General features: G+C 36.4%; 4 non-coding genes across 4 annotated transcripts; 2 read left to right on the forward strand and 2 right to left on the reverse strand.

The window, feature by feature from the left end:
- Positions 1 to 4,007: 4,007 nt before the first annotated feature.
- Positions 4,008 to 4,079, reverse strand: Trnac-gca. The gene has a single exon. It is a non-coding gene; the product is annotated as a tRNA-Cys (tRNA).
- Positions 4,080 to 14,154: 10,075 nt separating this feature from the next.
- Trnaa-agc lies at positions 14,155 to 14,227 on the forward strand. Its single transcript has one exon. It is a non-coding gene; the product is annotated as a tRNA-Ala (tRNA).
- Positions 14,228 to 17,659: 3,432 nt separating this feature from the next.
- On the reverse strand, positions 17,660 to 17,731 carry Trnap-agg. Its single transcript has one exon. It is a non-coding gene; the product is annotated as a tRNA-Pro (tRNA).
- A 604-nt stretch (positions 17,732 to 18,335) lies between these two features.
- On the forward strand, positions 18,336 to 18,407 carry Trnap-cgg. Its single transcript has one exon. It is a non-coding gene; the product is annotated as a tRNA-Pro (tRNA).
- Positions 18,408 to 21,411: the final 3,004 nt, after the last annotated feature.

Raw genomic sequence — 21,411 nt, forward strand, 5'->3', positions numbered from 1 at the left:
TGGTTAAGCGACCAAACCCCCATGAAATTCAATTGTCTTCGCCCCATGCGTCTCGCCCCGGCTAACCGCCCTTATATTTTCATCCCTCGGCACGAAGACCGCGCTCGAAGAGTCTAACGGCCGTACCGGCTTGCTATTAGGGTGTCAATTAAATTAGATCACCAGCAAGCTAGGGGTGGCTTAACTGATACGATGTCAGCTTCGCAACGGGGACGGTACCTGCATCGTTAAAAATTAAATGTAAATATACTTGCAGTTAAATCCCGCATTATACATATAAATAATATTAATTCACTTTTGTGTTGTTCCTCTTTTAAATGCACGCTTGGGTAGACACACGTTCGTGTGCGAGAAGCGTCGTCGCGAAAAGCGAACTGTAATTTATAAGCGCGGTAATTCGCGTGGTCGCAAATAAAAATAAACGGGACCCCCTCTCTTTCAAACGCCGCGTGCTTAATGTGATTTGTTAATAATTTTGATTGTTACATATGCGATTGTTATATCATGACGTTTGCTGATTGACTTGATTTAATTTAGCTCTATTTATTTAATATAATGTACATCTGAAATAAAATATAGTCGGAATATAAATAGGATGGATTAAAATGTAGATAAATTTGCTCAAGCCATGTGATATTAAACTAATTCGAGCTGTATATAAGTGGAGATCCTCGAATAAGCGTTTTATATATTTCGTATATCAACGATCACAGGAAATAATATGTTCAATGACGATATTACGTAACATTCTGGAAACATGCTGGTTGATACCTTTCACCGTCCACAGTCTTATCTTATCTCCTGCCATCGACGATTTGCAAGATGCACGATTAAAAAGCCTACGCTTAAAAGATAACGAGTCCAATTAAGCGTAAACTTCTATGCTAATCACAATTTATTTAATAAGAATTTAATTGCTTTAATATATGTGGAAAATATAATTTATTCCTACGATTAAACAATCGGAGAAATGATTTCGAAATTTTTCTAAAATGCAATTTTACTCCAATTGTTTTTCCATTTATGCTTTATATGATTTATTATTTTATCTGTAAAATTTGTGTAAAATGTTTCCATGTGTATGTACAAAGAAGAAGATTTCTTTGGATTTAATAAAATTTCATTAATTTGTCTGAAACAAATTTGTCTTTGGGAATAGAGCAAACAAACAAATGTGTCATTCAAGAAACAAAATTGTTTAATTTCTAAAACTATAAATATTTTAATATCTAACGTCAGATAATATATTTTTTTTGTATTTTCACTTAAACATTGTCCCAAGCAATAAATTATTTGAAATAAGTAACACTATGTTAGAAAATTAAAGACGCTCTTTGATTCAATATTTAATATACAACAGTAATATTTAATATATAAAGTGCATTTTTTTATTTAAAACGAAATATTATTTTCTTTAAATAATACTGTTTTTTATTTTCATCAAACAATATGGTTTACTGTAGTGAAACAACACTCAAATAAAATGGTATTTGATATTATATTATGTTTATATATTGTTTATATTAAACAAACGCATATACTAAATCCAAAGAAACCTTTTCTCTGTGCAAAAGTCTCTAAAGAGCGTCACGCGGGCGCGGGATATCGAATTAAGCGAAGAACTTGTCGAGCACAATAGTAAGTCATATTTTACAAATCACTTGACTGTTTATGAATAATTTAAACGCACAGCCCCTGGATATGGACTGGGGCAGAACTGACGATCCTCCGAGGACAAAACGCAGAAGCCCCACGGGGACGCGGACCCTTTGTTACCAGCCTGGCCGCTGGTTGGAGCAAAGATGTTGGTGTTTGATCCCACACCACGTGGTAAGCCACGGAGGATCATCGTCCGTATTGATCTATTCTGCAATTCACTCGAGTCCTCGAGCAGAAAGTTTAGAGTCGCACGCGAGTCGTAAATTATATTTACCTTACTGTAAGACGACGGAGGATCAGAAATTCTCAGTGTCTCCATTCTTATTCAATCTCAAACTCCGTGAACTGATGTGACTATATATTTCCACGTGAAACAAACAATGAAATCGACAAAGGATAAATAGATAAATTGATTAAACGTCAAATTTAAAAAATAAATCGGTTTGAATATAGATACACAGAAAAAGATAGCCTTAAACCAATAACAGATATTCTCATACATAAGCAAGAATATTATAATATTCTTAGACGATTTTTCGTCTTGAATTAAATGCAAGCAATATTTGCATCGATACAAATCAAGACTAAAAATCTTCTAAGAAGATTATAATATTCTTGCTTATGCGTTAGAATATCTATTCTTGATTTAAGACCGATTTTGTTTTTTACGTAGGCGTGCGTGAGAGACAAATTTAAATAATTCATGAGGTAAGATACATTCGTTCTGTGCGTAAGTGTATGTGTATGTGGATCGCCGGCTTTTCATTTCATACCCACAGTAAGATCGCGCTACTACGATTCGACCCTGTGATTCACGATTGCTGGAAAAGCATTGTGCATGGCACCGGCGCCGATCCCTAAGCCACGCGAATACAAAGGAGCTGTGTATTCAGGATCGGGCTGATCATTGCTAACGATAATGGTGGATTAGCGCGATCCCATCTGTCATTTGACTTACGCAATCCCGACAAGTCGCCGCACGAGATCCGTGGCCGTGAACGGTGTGTTAAACCAGACGATTCCGCGGGATCGACAGACCGACAGATCCCCTTTTATTTATTTCGATTCCCTTTTTATTAATAATATCGAGGTTTCCGTTGAATCGGTAAAATTTTCAACAGCACGCGTAATTGGAGTAAATCTTGATTCAATAGCGATATCATTGAAACTAATATTTTAATTATTGAAACAATATTTAATAATTAGTGCAGTTTTAATGTTACTTGCCGTTGAATCAAGAAGATTTAACGCTGCCATTGGGAATTTTATTAATTCAACAGTATTTTCTTCCGTGCACGAACACACAAAATGAGTGAAGAATTAAACGCGAAGCGAATTTTTTTGTATCCGGAAAATAGCTCGTGGTCGGCCGAAGTTATGAAATCAGAACTCTACGCAAAATGTTCGAAAATTCTTTTTTTTATTATTGTCAACGTAACACACATATATTAGCAGATATGTTTCCCTGTCGCTACGTTTCACAAATTCCGCTTATGGTAGGGTGCTCGTATACTCTCCTCGATGGACAGCAAACGGGTCGGGATAGGGAGACTTATGCCGGATATACATTTCATTTGGCGACCTGCCAATTGGCCTGATCGCCCCATCCGAGCACTGCGGGCATTCCACGGATTCGACGAATATTTAGTGGGGTTTTACGGATTTAACGCTCGCCGTCAAAGCAGGTGGTTCGCGCATCGAACATTCATCTTCTGCGGTCGGCAGTCTTGCGGATAAACCGATGGCCCTCCCCTTCTCTTGCCGAGTCCTTATGGCGGTGTGTCATACCGTCGCTTTATCCTCCATCGCTCTTTCCACGTTTTCGCACTACGCTCCGTAAAGACACGCGTTCGGTCTCGTATGAGATATGTATAGTGATGTAACGCCTCTCTCTCTCTCTCTCTTTCTTTCCATCTATCTATCTCTACTTCTCTTCATGTTGCAAAATAAAGCAGTACCAAAAAAATATAATTGTTATTTAAAATTTAGTTATTTTAATAGTTATTTAAAGTCAAGAGGAAAAATAAAAATAGAAAATAGGAGGATAATGATAGAAAAAACTAATTTTTTTGTGTTATTATGCTTGCTTTCCTTTATTTTGTAAATTTAAATGAAAATTTGATCGTCTTCTTGATTGTAATTTTTTCACAGAATAGTTTAATAATAGAAAAAATGTAAATTAAAGCTCTCAGCTTATACACTTAAGCATTGATCGTTATAATTTTGTTAGCGTTCTGACATCTTTCTCTTATTTCCTAATTCTACATCTCTGGAAATTATACATTTAATAATATTATCTTGTAAAATGAAAAAGAGTGTAAACTATCTGGAAAAAAAAAGAAATCCTGAGGGGGCACCCGGGTTTGAACCGGGGACCTCTCGATCTGCAGTCGAATGCTCTACCACTGAGCTATACCCCCAGTTGATTATATAGCATCAAAGAATTGTCTTCCGATTCACCAGCAAGTAAACTACAACAATATAATTTCAATATTTTGAACTGATTTTTTTATAAAAATCACTCGGATTTTTTCTCTTCGTTGAAATTGATTGCGGAATCGATTATATTCAATGCCGTTATTAGATTTGACATTATTAAAGAGACTTTCTGATATCTATGCATAACGACAAAACACGTGCTTAGAAAAGTGATTTTGCAAATAATTGTACAAAAGCTAACAACGCCCGAATATCTTCTGTTGGCTTATATTTGGACAAGAAAAGTTACATAATTTTATTACAAATGAAGAATTTCTCTTCGACAATGTATTATCCATGTCCGACGGTTTCTACATTTGTTAGCCGCACTGTACGTTTTCGTATTCCACGAGTGTGTATCGCTCGGAATGACAGGTACTCCACGACTCTGCTGGGGCAGCGCAAAAACGACCCTTGTTGTCGTACAAATAGCCATGAGCGCTACCCCCCGCGAGCATGGATGGCGACAGGTAGAGTAAAATACTGCGGACCACCTAGTGGCTTCATGACTTTGCCATATGTCAGCGTGACTAAGGCACACATGGTCGAGATCATTGTGCTGCCGGGTTCCCCGGTCGCGTTTAGTAAGATGTCCTACTCCCGGAAAGAAATAAAGGAAAGAAAAAAGGAAAGAATAAAAAACAATATTTATATCTTGATATATATCTTGAAATATATATATTTCGAAAATAAATATCTTGAGTTGTGAATCCTCATCTAAGCAATACATACAAGTCACAATAAAGTTAAAATGACGTCAAAATGACAGTAAAATGGCTTCCAAAGGTAATTTTTTAATCATAATAGTAGAAGTCACGTTATAAATAACAAATGTTCCCGTTAGAGATTGCATTATCTCGGATAATGGACTCGACGGGAAATAATTAATGGAAGTAAATTGTCGCCGAATTTTGTTAATTTGAATGCGTAATCCAGAAATGCTATTGGCGCGCGAGACTTTCGCGACATCCAGGCCTTAATCCGAAAGTTCTCCATTACGTGCGATATCTACGTAGAGATTCATATTTCACAATCTTATCAACTAATCGAGATTATTCCCGTCGATCAGTGTTGACCGTATCGTCGTTGTCGCAGCTACCATCACTAGTAATCGGTCGTGCGAATGCTGTTATATCTTACTAATGTATCGATATAGTGTACAGAAGATAAATTAATAAATATTACTAAGTATTCATAAATATTCATAAATATTATGGAACACGAACGTTGTTTCACAAGTAGCACAAGTAGAGCCGAAAAATCGGGCGCGTTTAGTCGTTTCTCAATGTCTGCCGGCTTAACGAGAAAAATAAAATGGGCAACATCGAAGTCGGTCTTTGTAACCTTCCATTCGGTTCGTGAATTAATCCATCAAAACGGTCATGGTATAACTCACACCCTTCTTGTTTTGTTCCGTGCGCGCGTCCGCCTCTGTGCTCGCCTCCTAAAGTCCGAGAGTCGATTGCACGCTGCGTTTAAATGCACCAACAACGACGGGCGGCACGAAAATTTGATTCCCTCCTACGCGTCCATACGAGGCAAACGAGAGATTACGTTTTATATAGGGTGTGTCTCGCGGCCGGAGCGCTTGCCTCCTTGTCATTGAGTAATTCGATTATTCTTACGACTGGTGATTGAAGAAAGTAACAATCTTGTTGAAATTACGTAACATTGAACTTCACATGAGATCAATTTTAAATAATCTGCTATTTTTATATTATTAGGAAAAAATTTGAACGATCTATAAAAAATATTCGTTCGTACAATGCGACGATTTGAAGGCGTCGAAAAGACGGTCGGTAATTTTAAGCGAGAATCTTCCAAATTTTGGACAATTATCGTCGCTCTAAACGTGGAGGTTATAATTCAATTGATCATTCATCTTTCCGTTAACTCCTGACTGTCACAAGCAAATGCGATCGAGTCTAATTTTCTCACATGAACGTCGACGTTCTTTCTTTTTGTGCCTTCTGTATCTATTTATAAGCGCGCAAACTTTGTTCCCTGATCGTCTCTAACATTCCCGGTTTTCGAACCGTTTATTCCTATCGATCATCGAGAGATATATTAGCATGGCATTCGTATTTTCGAAGATGTCGTCAAAGCTATACCACTGATTTTCTATCGATAATCGTCCAGATTAAACTGCCGTCGATTAGATTACTCATTAATATACGCGTGTAGAAATCTATATGGAACGCAAGCTAAAAATATTGCGCACTCGCATCGCACGCGTTCTCGAATGAAAACCTGCACGATCGCGAATGCATCTGTATCTTGCGAAAAAAAAAGAGTTGGGGCCTTTCTCTTTTAAGCTTCAGACGGATATTTAATTCAATTATATGTACAATGAGTGGCCACTTTGTTGGGAACGTTTATCAAGTAATACGCGATATGTATTTCATTTCGCCTTTGCCTCGGCCGCAATTTGTCGAAGCGTGGATTCGACGATCACTTTTCTTATTTATTTATATATATAAATAGATCTAGATAAGTTATATATAGCCACTGTGGCGCGGTATTACGCCCACTTTCTGTGAACTGATAGGTCTCGAAAAAAGTGATCGGTGTATACATAGTAATATCTTCTATAAATAATATAGATATTTCATTATTATACATGTTATATTATACATATTATACATGTGTATATTCATAACCATTCGTATAACACAAAATATAAAGTGTAACGCGAAAATCAACATTATGATGTCGTCGGCCAATTATTGAAAATTATAAATTGCTCACGTCGGTTGTAAATACGATAAACAAACAAATATTAGTTTGCATCTCAGTTTGCAACTTAAATAAACTGTACTTGGAAACGTTAGTGCATAATCATTAATTGCCGCCCGGTGGTGTCTCACGTGGTCGACAATTTACCAAATCCGACGAAGAGAGGCAAGTCACATGTGTCCGACATAACCGCGCTCATGCGAAACTTCGGAAAATACTCCGGGACTCTTACCCTCGCGTAATTCGCGCGATATATCTGTCCGGGTAGGTATCCTGGCATCAAACCAGCTGGCACCATTAACCCAAATATATGTGCCGTCCATTATGAAGCGGGTACCTAGCGGATAAATTAATCACGGGCTTCTCTCGCACTCTCCCCATACGATTCTATCGACCTCGAAATTCCGTAATTCGATAATTCAAGATCCGATCAAAGATTCATTCGCCCGCCAGAAATTCTCCATCCGTGCGAATTCTTACGTGCCGGCCGTTTGAAGATATCCCGCTTTTAGTCTCGGTTTCCGGCTCGATTATAGCCGTTTTATTTTTGAAGCGACGTTCTGTTATTTATCACCGTGACACGCTGTCATGACACGGAGAGGTAACGAGCACAGGCAAGACGGCGGCTGCCTCCGAAAATTGGCTGAAAACGCGTCCGAATTACGAAAAGAGAGATATGCGCGCGCGAAAATCTTCTTCCTTGAGAACGAATCAAATTAACGCGATTTCTTCCTGTTCGCGAGAAATTCCCGCCAGGAATTTTAACGGGCGACACATGCTCTCGCGTATCCATTATGCAAACATGCGAACGTTGCGCTTCGTGTGTATCCATAAGTCCTTTACACGCAATCATGATACGCGTATACAGTGTGCTTCGTAAAAGGCGGGTATTACGGCGTCGGCCGCATTTATTGTGTAAAACTGGAGCTGAATTCTTCTCAAACGAAAAAAAGGGAAAGATGTAATTTGGAATTTGTGTTAAACGTGTCTTTATTTTAATTTTAATTCCAATGTATTGTAAAGAAGCGAAACAAGCTCGCAGAGCTTAATCATGTTTATTTTTATTATTAATTAATTATTTTATTTATTTATTTATTTATTTATTTATTTACGGAAAAGTATCTTTTTTTACACAAAGTAAGACATGATACTCTAGCGCAATTATAAGTAAACATATACATAATAGAAAAAAATAGTCTTAAATCACTGATAAATATTCTTACGTATTAGCAAGAATATTATGATATCCTTAGAAGAATTTTTGTCTTGAATTGAGCACAAATAATACTTGCATCAATACAAATTCAACCGAATCAAGACTAAAAATCTTCTAAGAAGATTATAATATTCTCGTTTATATATAAGAATAACCATTCTTGATTTCAGATTTTTTTCCGTGTTTCTACACAATCATTATAAAAGAAAGAGGCATTTCTCAAGTTCGTCTGTCGGACAGAGATAAATGCATCGCGCAACGCTCGAGGATCGACGCGAATTCGGTGACTTCAGTGTTACAGACGCGACGTACGAGTGCGTCGCGTAATCGCACTTCCTTCATCGCGAGCAAATACACGGAGCATCTTAATAGATAGGCATCGAGATATTCGAGCAGATTGCTGCGAACAGATAGCAGAAATTCAAGATAGCATCGGCACGATGCGAAGTCATCGAAATTATATCGGCGGGCGAAATCGATCGGCGATATCGCGCTTCCTGGCCGATACCGAGATAACCAACCGGCTTTCTCGCGAGCCACCCCGTACACGTTCCCCGTGTGTAATGCATGCGCGTTGCAGGTGCCGCGCTGCACGCTCGCGATCGCCCCGGCTGGAGCGAGTTGCGTCGCGAGGCCGCCAGCTCACGGCCGTGCGCGTCCGCTCGGTGTGAGTGCAACGTCGGTGGGCGCTGCGTACACACCGAATTGTGCAGGATCAATATAAGCGATGACACAGCGAGAGCTCATCTTTAAGCCACGCCCGAGAGCGCGCCGCGAGCCAATACCGGCGCGGGCCCGGCCGAACGCGGCCAATCCGCGCGGCGGATCGATTTTTCGCGCCTTTTTCCCTTTTTTTTCGCGAAAGTGAATTTCTTCGCGAGGCTGACAAGGCAGCGGCGAGGGCGGCCGGGGAGAGGGGAGGAGGAAAGAGGAATAGGGGGAAACCGAGGCGAAGGCTTAAAGGGCGAATACTGGCGAAGAGAGAGGATGCGTTGAAGAGCGGGGGGTGAGGATGCGGGGCGGTGGGGAAGGAGCAAGCGGAGCGTTGAGGTAGCGACGGTGGCTGAGGGAAAGCGCGAGGGGACGTGAGCGATAAAGAGGGGAGTAGCGCGCGGAGACGCCTGTAGAGAGAATGCGGAGGATGAGGATCGATGAGGACAGGGTGACTCTTCCATGCCAGGGGTAAACGAACCTCCATTTCATCTACCCTTCGCACTGTTATCGGCTGTCCCTTTTTCAATCGAAGGGGCCCCCCCGCTGCTGGGGTACATCGCGGTGCCCGCGAAGCTTCTTCATCTTCGCGCGCATCTTGCCAGCCAAAATGTGCGCGGTCCTTGTCATCGTTCGGATATTGTACTTATGTTGTGTCGTCGATAGTAGCTTGTGCGTCACAACAGAGTCGGCTTTCCGAGAAAACGAGCTTTTTCTCATTTCGTCGTAAGCTGTTAATTAATTTTTTTGTAATTTTTTTCGGTCGTTATCCTTAAGGAAAATCTTACCATGGGCTGAGGTAGGTAGGTAGGTAGATAGGTAGGTAAGTAGGTAGAATCGTGATATCAGCAGATTTTTAATTGAAGAACCTTGAAGCAATTAATCCACGTGTTCGTGATGCGAGGAGAGCTTGTATACTCTTGGTTAAGTTTCATTTTCCAAATTTCGTCACTTCTGTAACTTGGTTGTGAAAACATACTGAATTATGGGGATGATTAATGTATGTGCATTAATGTTAAACTGTAAGATATGTTGATATTCGTAACATTTACATACAAGTTAAATGTCACAGTTTTTATTATACAGTTCCGGGAGATAATTCATTTTATCGTCGTTAACTTAACATTAAATTATATAACCATAGAGCTGGGAAAATTTGTCAAAAAATCTATTTGCATTTTTTGTAAAATTAGTATCGTGTTAAATTAATCCTAATTGATTTAGAGCTCGTGCGAAAAACGAGAATGCTACTGACATCTTGTGGTACACAGATTAACTACACGCTAGAACGCGTACATCCTGCAATATCGATACTGAACTTTAATTGAACGACAAAATATATTAGTTTACTGTCCGTACACACGTAATCCTTTATTTTACATTATATTTTAGTTTATAGCTTAAGTAGAAATAATGAGAGAATTCGATTTTTGATTTATCCTACTATTTTAAGGGCGAATAATTCGCTTTATATCTACTAGGTGGCTGTGTTTCTCGCTGTCAAAAATTAGTTTCTTCGGTTATATTAGGGTGACCCGAGGCCCAATTGGGTACTCTGGTTTCCCTTCAAATAACGTATAAATCTTTCGCCTTTTACTAAAGATTTCCGTGGAGGGGAACAATTGATGAGTCTTATCATCAATTTTTGTCACACCCAACGCAAGGTTGGGTTTCCTTATAAGAACACAAACATAATTTCTCCTTTCCTCTTAACCCCTTGTACTGTGGTGTGTATATATAGAAGACAAAACTTGCTCTGTAAAAAGGCAATTTAGGGGGGGGGGGGGAGCACATAAATGTGTTTCTACACTCGAAAGCATTTCATAAAAATTATTGAGTGCTTCGCGAAAGAGAGAATAAACGTTTATTCCCTTTCAGCGAGAAGAGAGATAAGTTTAAAATAAACAATTTTAAGGTTTTTACATTCGTCAAATTTTCGTTGAAACGTTTACTTACTGAGAATCATATTTTTATTTTAAAATAAGTACTTTTTACCAAAGAGAAATTGTTTCACAAATAATTTAGGTTCTGTTGCGAGAAATAAGTAAAACTATCACCACCATGTGATCGATGATATAATTGTATAATAAATGATGATATAAATCATTGTGAGGTTTATGGCCGATATTCAGATCTTATATTTTAAGACCGTTTTAATTTCATCTTCAGATGCTGAAGATGAATTTGAGACTGCCTTGTATATAACCAGACTATGAATACCGGTTTAAGAACTTCTTCGATCATAGAACGAAATATATCACTTGTTGTTTTCGTCTCATATTCAATTTAAAAATAACCTGTCTTTATCTCTCGTAATAATGTATTTTAAAATTACCTCAATTATCTAATTCCTCGGTATTTAGTTGCATTATGTTGCGGAATACAATAGAGTTTTTCAGATACGGTAAACGCTAAAGTGCATTCCGGTATTATTGCTAATCTATAATAGTTTATATTACATATCTATAGTGTTGAAATCTTATATCTATAGTGTTTGAAGTGTTGACGGTGAATACCGAAAATATTTTAGCGTTCATCGTATCTGAAAAACGTTATTACACAACTCCCCTATAATAACACTGCACGCAAACTGATCTTACCGTATTAACCACATCACTGTTTTACCACACGACCGAATCCATCTATGTTTATGTTGAAAAGTGTACAAGTTGAATACAGCCGAGAATCGATCGAGTAACCCGGTCAGTAAAACAGTAGCTCTCTCCGTCCATGACTCCAAGTTGCTACAACGTTCACGAGGTTGCGCACCCTCTTTCCTTCCTGTTGTGGAGGTTTAGAAGGGATAGTCCGGGAAGAATCTAGGCATGTGCCCACTGAGTACACGGCACAGAGATTAAGAAAGACTCCATGTTAATTGAAAAATTAGCGTTTTTAATAAATGGGTAGGCTTTATAATATTTATAATTGCTTATGATCGTCCACGTAAGTCACTTATTGTACTACTTTCAAATTTCCCTATATAGTTATCTATCGTGGACGTAACAATGGATATACGAAGGAATAACACTTCCCAATTGTATTATTATATAGTTGCATGTACAAACAGTACAAAGTCAAATCACAGGAGTTTAGTATAAACAAAGACGTGATACAGTAGTGTTTCAGACAATATAAGTATTAAAAATGCCAATAAAACATAACTGTTGCAACCCATTAAATGACAATAATTAATAATAAAATTAAAACAACATAATTAATAATTAACAATAAAACAACATAAATGTGTATACAAAAATGTAGTTTTAATTACAAATAATTGGGACGAAAAATTTAAATATTTAATTGGGCAATATATTTGTAAATCTTGTAAGACGCAAGTTTACAGACAATCCAGCATTATAAATTTCCAGGTCTCAATAAATAATATAATTGAAACTTGCGATTCAGCAAAGCATAATAGATTTTGTAAAAGAATCTCAGTGCGAGTGTACCTAACGGCGTGTCCCAAGATGCTCCATTTCTCGAAGCTTTTTGAATAACAGCAGAGAATTCACCTTTAAAAAAGTGAATACGTTAGGTAAGAATTTTCCCTCTCTGTCTATATGTTTGTAAAATACGTATAATATTTATGTTTATTTATATGAATTAAATTAATATTTACTGCCGTACAGCGGCAAAGGACTAGCCGCGTGCAGCGACAAAAGACTAGCTCGCCGGGCGTGTGGTGGGGGGCGAGCTCGCATGCAAGCGAGATAGAGCATAGCCGCCACACACTGTGACCGTGGAACGTTGGAAACGATAAACCCGACGGACGGCTGCGCGAATTTCGCTCCTAACCCTCCTACTACTTGTCAATGAAAAATCAAACAAGATGAGAAGGAAATTTTCTTCCAGTATATAATAAAGACTCCCTCCCCCACCCCCTCCTTCGTGTTTGTATTATTATACGACCCGACTTACGTCAGGTACTACAAAAAATTGATGTACAGACTCATCAATTGTTCCCCTCCACGGAAATCTTTAGTAAAAGGCGAAAGATTTATGCGTGCTTTGAAGGGAAACCAGAGTGCTGGTGGTAGCTCAGATCTTCTCTTTTATACACTATTCGAACGAGTTTTACACTCGAGAAACTACCGGGCAACAGCCACCTAGCGGCGACAGTGACAAATACAAGACTTGGCGCGAATCACCGACCAGTTCTCTTCGTCGATACCGTTGTCCCAGGAATGATTACATCATCACATTGAGTATACGTTAACTTCTACACGATGTAGTTTCAGATTTCTCAAAAAATTATTATCGAACTTTTAATAACCCTTTCTTTTATTAATTTCTCTTTTATATGAGGAAAACAGTTGTTCTAATATTAATGTCGGAATGATTAACATTAATGTCAGAATTTACTCGATACTAATGTTAAAACGAACGAATCTATTGTTGGAACTATTTATTGTTACAAGGAGGACCCGCAATAAATGGTAATAAAGGTAACATGGTGTTACGACGGAGTTCCAATTTTCCGGTACTACGAATTTCCCACTCCTCCTGTCCCATTCCTGTGAATTACCGAATGTGCTGACTCCGTGCCGAAAGTCTCCGCTAAATTTCATTTCTCTTATTGTTCCTTTTGCAGTTCAATATGAAGATGACGTTACTAGTGTAATTCCTTTTACAGGTATTTTACAGGTATAAATATTTCTCGGCGCAGGTACAAGTACTTTTCGTTTTCGTCATTTATTCGCTGCGATATTCGCCAACATAATTAATTACACACGGTTGTCCCACGATGTGATGACAATCCGCGCAGCAAGTATCTGGTATAATCTAGATATTCGGTCATTTATTTCTCTCATTATTTAATAATTATTTAGCGTCCTCGGGTTGGCAAAAAGATAACACACGTGTGTAATTACAAGCTTTTTCATCAATATTCTCGCGATTTCCGAAATGATTTAATCACTTCGTTATTTAATCATTTCGTTATTACCTCTCTTATCACCCGAATACATATATCTCCGAGTGGAAGATAACGTGTGCACTGACTTGAAATCTTCAACGCATAATTCATTTTATTTCCAAAATTTACGATCGTGTATCATTGAAGATTTCAAAAGAAAAACACGCGTGCGTGCGCTATCTTCGACACGTTCGCTGTATATAACATATATGTTAACGAAGCACGCTCGATTACTGTGTCATGTGAACATTGGCAGTGAACGTATTGCTTTTCGTGCGAGAGTGTATCGTTATATTATAATACATGTAATGTGTAATGCTTATTGGATACAAATAATTCACGGGGTATGTATGTATCATTGTCATTGTTGATTATCTCTATGTACGAAAATACATAATTTAGCCAGATATAAAATATTTAAAAGGCATCTTCCATCGGGGGCGTAGCTCAGATGGTAGAGCGCTCGCTTAGCATGCGAGAGGTACCGGGATCGATACCCGGCGCCTCCACAGTGAATATATTTTTGTCTTTCGTATCTCAGAGCCATTAATCTCTTATATTCAATATATTTTTTTTATTTTGTAATATTATACGAATGACATGCATATTTACCTGTAAAAATTCAAAATATTTTTATATACTTTATCTTGCAATTACGATCCCCTATTGACAACCTTTCGTGAGAAAACTTCCTGATGTTAGATGCGACACTTTTCAGTATTTCATTAAAAATATAATACATGTTTAAAACGATTGTTTAGAGTTTCAAATAAAAATTACAAAAATATTGTAGTGTGTATGTATGGGGTTCATATACTCTTTAATAAAAAGAATACGCAACGCTGGCGCCGTGGCTTAGTTGGTTAAACAACATGTAGAATTACAACTAGAAAAGGCTAAAAGAACATTCTTAAGCCTAGGAAATCTATTCTACGCCAGAAACCTGAACAGGAGAGTAAAAATCACCTGCTACCAAACTCTAATTAGACCCATCATTACCTACGCATGTGAAATATGGTACAACTTGAACGCTGCTAATATGGAAACAATCAGAAAATTCGAAAGGAAATGCATCAGAGCATGCACGAACACATATAGATCAAAAGAATCAAACTACACAAAATACACAAACAACTTAACTCTTTATAACACAGCACAGATACACAGAATAGACTGCTTTACAATCCAGCTAATTAGAAGATACTTCAAAAGACTCTCCGAAATCAAAGAAAATAGCCTCATATATTCCATCCCATACATAAACGAAAATTATATTATAAACACGCTAAAAACGGGCTTCATACCGCCAGAAGCATTCATATACCTCGACGCGAACGGATACATAACAGATAAACACGGAATACCGATAATATACCACATTCCAAGACATAAAAAACACAAAAACATCATATATAACAAACACATAGACAGTAAGAAGCAAGAAACCATCCTAAAATACGACACAACGATACCTAATAGAGACAAATTACTTTCCAACGAAAAAAACACAAAACAATACTGGTGGCTCAAGAGAAATTAAACAATCACAGATACTTATCCGATTTACCTCTAAGAGGCCCAGNTGAAATGAAAGTCTCAGCGATACACTTCAATTATTCACAAGTTGTGTACACTTTTATTCACATTTTTTTTTTTTTTTGTATTACATTTCAATTTCAAATTGTGATTCAAATTATGATAATAATTCCGTAGTCATATTTTTGTACAGCATAAGTTAAGACTAGTTTAAGTTTTGTACAGTAGTAAGTTAAAAAAAAAAAAAAAAAAAAAAAAAAAAAAAAAAAAAAAAAAAAGGGTAAAAAAAAAAAAAAAAAAGTAAAGTATAAAGCTTCCTTCTTTGACGGCGACCAATTTGGGGGGAAAGGGCAGAAAACAAGATAGTACAAAGCTACAGCACAGGCGAACCTAGAACTAAGAAAAAACATGTTAATAGCAATTAAGGCTTAAGGCACATCACAACAACTTTTGTTTGCGAAACACTCTCTGAGTGGTCAAACGATACAGCGTTAGCAAGTAATTTAATACTTTAGTTTATTGAAGTATAATCCAATGTAATTAGAATTTAAGGTCGAAAAATAAACAACTTAAAACGCAAAAACGCTTAGTTGGTTAAAGCGCCTGTCTAGTAAACAGGAGATCGAGGGTTCGAATCCCTCCGGGGCCTCGCCTGCGCTACAAAGCGTGGTTTGTTTAATTTTTTTTTTTTATAGAATTGAAGTTTCAGTATAATTGTCGTATCATATTTATATATTATATTTGCACTTCAGAACCGAAAGAAGCGTAAGATAGCAAATATACAGCTGCTGCATATTGACATAATGAGGATGCTTATTAAATAATCGATAGGAAGATAAAGAAAGATCAACTACGTTAGACAACATGCTGATATGTGCCGTAAAGGAAGGACAGAAAGATTATTTTATTGAATTATCTTATTATTTTATTGATGTTTTATTTATTTGAGAAACATTATGTTATTATTTAATTGATTTTAACTGTGATGAAAGAGATTTCCATCATTATTTTATTACAAATCGTACGTATTATTACAAATCATATAATATAACGTAAACTAAAATAATGACCAGTAGTATAAAAAAGACTGATCATGATAATCGCTTTGTTCACCGTTGAACGTTTAACGTCGAGCTCTAAATCTTGCGTTATGTAAATTATCTCGTAATGCATCTATTCAACGCAGTTGAAATAGTTGTAATAAAATATTATCCTGATGTGCAATAGTAAACATTGAGCAATTCGTTTTGCTTTTTGCTCCATTAAAAAGTCTTGTACGTAATGCGATATATATCAATCTGACAGTTGTCTTTTATAAAATTTAGTACGAACAGATATCAGACAGAATTTGAAAACATATTATAAATTAAGAATATGTTATTTATAAATTAAGCGAATTAATATACGTTTTGTACAAGTAACAAAGTAATGTTGCAAGATAAACCTTTAGATCACGAATAAGCAAATATGCACAGCATTTTTACAGTTGCGTATTATGTTCTCTTTCATGGAAAACCATGTCTTGTATTCAATTCAATTCAATGAAATTATCACGAGATCACTCGTGCATGTCGCGGTTGGAGCTTTAAAAAAGTACGGCCGTGAACAAAGTGATTGTCATGGTCAATCTTTGACGAGAGAAGAATGAGAACTGTTTTAACGTTCACACAGTCTCCAGAAATGTTTCCTTGTATGTCTACAAGAAAAACTCAGGTTACTTCAGGCGTAACGTAAAAGTGATTCCATTGTTGTCCTATTCTCTCTTTATACTTCTTTTGGATGACTCATCAATCGCTAACCGTCTTTCTGTCCCATATGAACGCAATGCTTATTGTTTCGGATACCTTCGTATTAATTTTCTATTATTTTTTTCCCATACGCATCTTGAGATCATAAAAAAAATCCAAGTGCTGTAAATTATACAGTAAATTCTACCGGTACAGTAGAGAATGTTACATAAAAGTCCTAAAGATCGAATCCAGAAGTGGCGAGAAGATACATCCGTCTTTGCTACTTTCTATTTACACTATATCTTATTTCGAACATAGCTTTGCTACTTTCTATTTACACTATATCTTATTTCGAACATAGCTTTTCATTTCTTAAGAATTTGTCAAGCTACGAGCCTCTCTCGATAATGCGCGATGGCGAGGATCTTCGTCGACATCGATATCGGAGTGTGAGATGCGTAGAACGAAAATAAATTTGCATGATGTAAAACCGGACACATCGAACAGACAAGTTGTGGATATAAATAGTAGCAATAAAACAACAGTGTGTATTCAGAGATTAACGGCGTCCACGAGACGCGTACAAAACAAGCACTATGCTAGTACGTAAAATCGCCAAATTGAAAGTCCCGAAAGTAAGTTAAGGTGAAATCGGTTGAGTCAATAAAAAAAGTTGGGCTCGTCCGGGATTTGAACCCGGGACCTCTCGCACCCTAAGCGAGAATCATACCCCTAGACCAACGAGCCGTATTGAAGGTCGGTGACTTTCATAATGAAGACTTCTATAAAACTCTTAGAGACTAATCGTATCGCTAGTGGTATTACAACTAACGCTGATAGTTTAGAAATAAACTCGATTAATTTATATATAACGATCAATTAAAGTGCTCCAAATCTCGTAGTCTCTCTTATTTGTGTATATAGAACTATTATAAATGACGAACAGATATAATTTCAAGAATATTATCATTAATATTTATTTAAAGAAATGTTATGGCTTGTATGAGTGACAGGTGTCGTAAACACCTTAGAAATATAAAAACCGATTTTATAATTTAAAGATTATTTCATATTCAGAGATGATTAATTAACTTATTAATCATCTTTATGTTTGTCCATTAGGAAAGAGTAATAACAGTTTTTATTGAAAGGAGAAGAAGAACCACGTCACCACATAAAACGTCTCGCATTCCTTATTTGGTCCGCTTCATAGTTTCGCTACGTTATTATACTACTGTGCTATCGTATTAGATTAGATTTATTGATTTTCTTTGTCTCTATTATATTGCTATTGCGGTTGACTTCATCACCGCGAACATGTGAAGTATCAAGGATAAAAAAGTCTTCAAGTGGCTCGTTGGTCTAGGGGTATGATTCTCGCTTCGGGTGCGAGAGGTCCCGGGTTCAAATCCCGGACGAGCCCATAATCTTTATTTTTTGGACTTTCTCCTCTCATTTTCCGTTTGTAATTAACAATATCTAAAAGTTTATCTTGTACCGTGATCTTAAAAATGAGAAAAGGATTCACAGCAGATCGTGCAATTTTTATCTTTTCGCTCTTAATTTTTCACTTTTCTCTATTCTCTAATCGAACACAATTATTATTGAGTTAATTTAATAATTATTATTGAGTTTAACAAACAAAAATACACATAATTATTTTTAATGATTCATGGAGATTTCAGAGTAATTAAAATGAAATGAAATTAAAGTAAGTTTCGTCTATAATTTGACTGCATTTATAATTGCAGTTAAATAATTGAATATTTTATTTAAATATACATATCGCATCAGGTAAAAAGATCTGATATTTATGAATCCAAAATATTAAATTAAAACTTAACGCGACCGACATTTTTATTTAATGCCATCAGACATATAAAGCGGGGATATCCTATTGGAAGACTCCGACCTTTCAAAGATATATAAGGCGTGAAACTACGAACAATTCTTCACAGTAAAACGAGATCCCCTCTACTACACCGGAGCTACTCGTTTTCGAGAAGAATCATTAAGAAAAGCAAGGTATAGAAATATGTAAGAGTCAACTTGCTGCGATATTTCCGTTTGAAAATTTTTATAAGATCTTTCGCGTTTACGTGCATCTCATATACCTGAACTAACATTAAATTTAAATATATAATATTTATGTTTAAAAAATATTAAATATCGAAATTAAATATTTAATATTTGGATATAATTTCATTCATCTTTTATCGAAACTTTAACTCGACATTTTTTTACCGGTAACGCGTGTTTTTTTTAATTAACTCTTGTTAATTAATAATTTCTTAATAATAAATTATCACAATTTTCTTGATAATAAATTATCATTATTATTATCCTTAGATGAGTTTTTTAAAGAAATATTGAATATTTATTTAAGTATACTTATTTACAAAAAGTCACCAAAGAAAAGAATTTCTTTTAAATATCCGACTCTTGTTCTTAGAAAATTGCTTTTAGAAAGTGAGCTCTTAGAATGTTTAATATTTATATTAATATTATCGTGGTTTCCATAAATATTAAAGGAAAGGATACTAGTAGTAAAAATTAATGATATAGATTTGCGTTACTTTCTTTATGTTGTTGAAAATGATAGTTTCTGAAAAATATAAATAAATAACGAGAAAAACGTAAAGAAACAAAGAGGAAGAGGATAATATCGAGTGCATGGAACCTAAAATTAAAATACAATTGATCGCGCGAACACAAAATTTTCTTGCACATTAAGTATTTCATTTCCGATGGGATAGACCAAAACTGCGTCGCATGGCGGCAAATTCCTTCGCAATATTCAAGATCAGATCTTAGTTTTGACTCAGCCCGCAAATCAATAAATTCATCTTTTTTTCAAATGCAAAATACCTTTCCCGGGGCGAACTTGTCGAGAATCAACGCAATCTTGTCGACATTTTACTAGAAACGAAACGTGTTACAATGTGTACGGCAATCGCACATTATATAAAAGGGATTCCCGAAGCCTCGGAAAAAATTTAAAAGGAATTCTCTAGTTATAGATCTGAAAAATAAGATTTGTTTTTAAGAGACTATAACCCGATTGATTTGAAATTTTGTGGATGTATTTATTTATATTTCCTACAACAACTTGATTTTTTTCGAAGTTATACATTGTCTCTTGCCGAATCGCAGTCCATCGCAACATGCCGCCTCGAAAAGATTTGTTTGGACGGTTGGCAGGTTTCCCGTAGTTTTAAAAATGATAAGCTAAATTTTCAAAACAATTCTTAATTTGTTTAAATGCGGCTCTTGTATGAATGCAGGGATTTTGAAAGAAATAAAATTGAAAAAATGACAGCATGATAAAGAAAAAAGTTTCGATTTTCGTATACAATCTTGTACGTTTTTGATCGATAAAAGAAAGTCTGAAATATATCAAAGTTCTGTACATTTATATAATAGAGAGTAATGTTTTTTTTACATATAAAAGTTTGTCCAGCCATCGGTTCATTGGTTCCCGAGAAAAGTTGCCAATCAGCTTGTCAAATGTCGTTTCAAGAAAAGTTGTTTTGAAGTTTGCGGTACTGTTTGCGATACTGAGTATATAAGAAGCTTTCACAGTATTTATAGCTATTCTGTAATTTTAGGGTCATGAATTGTGCCTTCCTTTTTCTGATAAATCTGATATGAAGCTGTTTACTCGTTTTTTGGGCTACTTGGACTTTTTCAGAAGCTTGTAATTGTTTTTTCTCCGTTTTCCGTTTTCGTTTCACGATTGCTACTTGCGTGCCGCTAAAGTTAAATTCATGTAACTCCGACAACCCGAACTAAAAATGTAGTTCTACATAAAGGGGGTCCTGGAATCATTTTGTTTTACCATAAATTTATTATTATTATACTCGTTACTGGCTGTACAGAGTTAAAAATTCTTTTGCATAATTACAACATACATAACGTAAGCGAGAACGGTTGAAAGAAAAATTTGTGCCATATCCATGGTAATCACGAAAACGACAGGTCGACTCGTATACCACGTGTTAATTAGCAACAATTAAGCCACGTAACATTTCCTCACTATAAGAGTAATAACAACTAATCTCCAGTTAATCGCAAGAGACGGCTTCGCAAACGCTCGTGACGTTAGGAAAGAATGAGTTACTTCCGCGACCGAAGCGGACCAATATTTCGTGTGATTGCGGAGAAAGCAGGTGAAAGTTTTCTGTGTGACGGTATTTAACTTTATGCGATGGTATCCGACCGAAAACACTTGTCTCGTAGTCGTCTATCGGCTTACACGTCAAACCGCGTGGAAAATCTCGACGGCTGAATTTCGAGTCTCAAATTGTGCTCCTTGTGATGGCGATACGAGCGAGATACGAGTCATCGATCTGAACGAAAGACCGCTGCTGGGTGAACGACTCTTGTACAAAAGTAATGCTCTTAAAGTGATTCGCGAAAATTCTTCT

The sequence above is a fragment of the Dinoponera quadriceps genome, unplaced genomic scaffold (assembly GCF_001313825.1).
Source record: "Dinoponera quadriceps isolate SergipeBrazil2010 unplaced genomic scaffold, ASM131382v1 scaffold1658, whole genome shotgun sequence".
Lineage (NCBI taxonomy): Eukaryota > Metazoa > Arthropoda > Insecta > Hymenoptera > Formicidae > Dinoponera > Dinoponera quadriceps.